We start from the raw sequence: 4,191 nt of genomic DNA on the forward strand, positions 1-4,191 counted from the left end.
CAAAAGCTAGTTTTATATGCTTCCTTTGAAGTTAACATAATTGCCTTATCGCCAGTTAAGTCAATATCCTCAGATTTAATAAAAAGTTGTCAGAACATGTCCTTAAGATTTTAGTAGTTACAAAAAGTGGTATGCATGTAATAATATTATAAATTTTCCTTTGGCACAATTTCTATTTTTTAATATGCTGTAATAAATAACATATTTGTGTTATTTTCCATAAAACCAGGATAAAACACAATCAAATTATGAGTATGAACTGAGAATCAATGAACTTCAGGAGATATTAATAGCCACATGTGCTGATTTTAGCTAATTCTATGGACTGTTACTATATACAATAAGATGTACTACATTTCTGAAAGACTATGCTATAGCTACAACTTGAATTCTCCCAGTGAAAGATATTTCATGAAATCATGAAGAATTCTTTACACTGTTACTTTGTAAGCTCTAATTTTAGAAGGATCCTCTTATAAAGAACCAATTTCTACCTTCCTTTTCATTTTAACTGATGGCTGGCAGTACTATTGTCAGCAATTATGCAGCCCTTTAGTATTAGCTTCTTCATTCTAAGTGACAGCTCAAACAACATTAAAAACCATCATCTCTTTCCATAACTGCCTTGAGCTCACCAACACTTTCACACACTTATTACAGCCACCTGTTCATGAAACACAACATTTAGTTTTTTTCCTTCAGTGTATAGTGTGTTTGTAGTTCTTTTAGCTAATCTGAATATGCTAGTTCCCTTGCCCTGATTTTATGCCATCATGATTATCTCATAAAAGACTTTTTCTGTGCCAGTTGTATCATGGTCCTACAATGAATTAACAGAATGCCAAAAAAGTAACTTCATTTCTTTGTATTCCTAAATAGTCTCCTGATATAAAACAGGAAATTAAATGACCAAATTATATTTCTTTTTCTGCTAAAATATATAAAGCAAAGCAGGGAGAAAATGACTTGACTGAACTGTCTCAAACTTTGTGCTCTTTTTATGTACACAAATACAAAAAATAAATAAATACATTGTACATTTAGGAAATTTTAGAAACTATACACTAGAAAAGAAAACATGGCACATATACACCATGGAATACTATGCAGCTATAAAAAGGATGAGTTCATGTCCTTTGCAGGGACATGGATGAAGTTGGAAGTCATCATTCTCAGCAAACTAACACAAGAACAGAAAACCAAACACCGCATGTTCTCACTCATAAGTGAGAGTTGAACAATGAGAACACATGGACACAGGGAGGGAAACCACACACCGGGGCCTGTTGGGGGATGGGGGCTAGGGGAGGGATAGCATTAGGAAAAATACCTAATGTAGATGATGGGTTGATGGGTGCAGGAAACCACCATGGCACGTGTATACCTATGTAAAAAACCTGCATGTTCTGCACGTGTATTCTAGAACTTAAAGTATAATAAATAAATTTAAAAATAGAATTTTAAATGTTCATTATAGAACTTGTTCTAAACATTCAATGATGTGCTTTACTGGAAGATAAAATATCGGTAACTCAAATAGGCAAATTTTCATTACCGAACTGGTAGTGTGGACAAGCCACCATAATCCATTTTAAGTTGATCTTTATAGTAAATTTGCTCAGAAAAATTAGATATACACAAATATGTCAACAGAAAAATTGATAAAAGGTTTAAAGAGATAAAAATAAATAAATGCAATAAATTATTTGGTCAACTTGAAGTCAGTTTGAATGACAATAAGCACTAAATTTGCGTATCATTATGAAAAATATTAGACAATTCGTTTTCTGTTACTGATGGTTTACTGTAGTGTGATCTGTAATGAATAACTTCCTTCTGAATAGTAATTTGGCAGGCTTAAATACCTTTGAAATATTCATAGACTTAGAAACCATAATTTGCCTCACCGTGAATTTATTCTATGGGCTAATGAAATGTACCCACAAATATTTCTTTCTAGGTGTCTTCATTACGTTATTATTTGTAAAAATACTGTGTATCTCCTGAATGGTCAAAATAAGGGATAATTAAAATGTTCAATGCGTTTATTTCATGCAGTGGATTGTACATATTCATTATACTCTACTTTCCTGAGCAATATTTCATACATTAAATAATCTCATAATTCATTTTTGATGGGAAAATTATGGGACACAGTAGGGCTTATATAATATTATAAAGAGTTTTAATTTTTTGTATTGCCAAAACCAGGGGAAGATACACCAAAATACTAATTTCAATGTAAGTATTATTTTTAATTTCAATGTATTTGCCCCAAGAGAGGGTGGAAATTCCCAGGGACATTACAAAGATAAAGGTAAGGCTAGAATAAGTAACATGTTAGGGATTTTATTGTATTTCCCCAAATGTATGTGTTGTAGTCCTAACCCTCACTACTTCAGAAAGTGACTGTCTTTGGAGATAGGGTCTTCAAAGAGGTAAAGTTATATTAACAATGAGGTCATTAAGGTGGGCCCGACTCCTTATGACTGATGTTTTTATGAGGGGAGAAAATTAGGACAGAGACACATATTAGAGAGGAAAGACTGTGAAAACACAGAGAGAAGGCCATTTACAAGCCAAGGGGAGAGACTCCAGGAGGGAATAACCCTGCTAACACCTTGAGTTCAGACTTCAAGCCACAAGAACTTGAGAAAATAAACTTCTGTTGTTTATGTCCCTCAGTCTTTGGTACTTTGCTATGGCAACCTTGGCAGAGTCATATAGAACATAGTCACTAAGTAAGAAGATAAGAATGACTGGAATTTGCTAATAATGCAAACTATAAGGTCTATATGAAAGCAGAACTATCATTCACAAAACTGGGAGGACTTCACCATTACCCATTTTTCAAGACTTAAATCTTTTTTCTTTCTCAGTCTTGTGACTGCTTCTCTTCCATTTGGCCTGATTGTTCTTTTGCAATGTCTCTCCTTCTTCAAAAGTTCAAGGTTTGAATATGCAACAGCTGATTCTAGACACCAAGGGTTTTTAAAATCTTGATGATTAAAAAACCAGAAAGCCTTACCACTCTGAGCTTATAAACTGCGTTTGAGATTTTTGAGGTTGAGGCTTGAATTTACCTTCAGAGAAGGCAAGTTTATAGTGTTCAGATAATCACTTTAATGGGCTTTCAATTATGAAATGTTCAAGCAAAGTCCCAATCTGGGATGCTGACTCTCCAGACACCCTGGCTCCAATAAACTAAACTATGCTACCAAATGATATAAGAGACTGACTCTTCACTCATTGTGTCTGTATATCAAGATCCCACTTAGAAATGTTTCTTTTCTAAATATGGTTTTAGACTGCACTTTTTCTAATTATATTTATTATTTCTTGGCAAATGCATTTTGTTTGTGGTCTGGTTCAAGCATTTGAACAAAGGATATTAAGAGCAAAGATGCTGTGTTATATGTGGATTCATGCTCTCTGAGAGACCATAAAGAAGAACCAACTGGGATTTCTGAATTCTACTCCACAATCTACAATTCAAGATTCATGCCTGCTGTTATTTTTATACAGAATAACTCAGACATGGACAAATGTGGTGACATAGAATTCATATGTTCAGATAGATTATGCTCATGAAGCCTAAGGCAGATCCAGCCTCTGTATGCAGAGAACATGGTTTTCTATAAGTGTGCTGGAATTCTCAAGTCCAGTCGTCTAGGAAAGCATACTGTCCTGGGGAGGAAATGAACACTAGGGAGGAACTTAGACTTGACAAGGGAGGTGTACAATTTTCTCTTCCCCCTGGAGAGTTCAGGTACTGAGTTTCAGGTGGGAGAGACTCAAAAATACGCCCTGGGGAACAATAAGATGGCTTTTGTAATAAAGAGAGCCCAAACTGGGTCATAGAAGGGCTTGTGTAGCACAGGGCGGACATAATTTGCCCTTGTTCCAAGTTGTCTATGTGGTAGTTCTGTTTCCATAGGCTCATATTTACTGAGTTACACTCCTGATTCTAGAAAGGGGATTGTGCTGTCAAATAGTATTATATGCACCTAATTGCCAAAGTCCATCCATGAACAGATTTTCCTGAATAATTGAACAGAGACCACTGACCATAAGAGACAATATGAATTGTAGAACACATGTAATGAAATCAGATTCTAGTTTGGTTTTGAAGTATAAATATATTTTTAACCTTGAACTAAGAATCTTGTACTGTCTATACTTCCATTCCTA

Source organism: Pan troglodytes, chromosome 22, assembly GCF_028858775.2.
Source record: "Pan troglodytes isolate AG18354 chromosome 22, NHGRI_mPanTro3-v2.0_pri, whole genome shotgun sequence".
Classification (NCBI taxonomy): Eukaryota; Metazoa; Chordata; class Mammalia; order Primates; family Hominidae; genus Pan; species Pan troglodytes.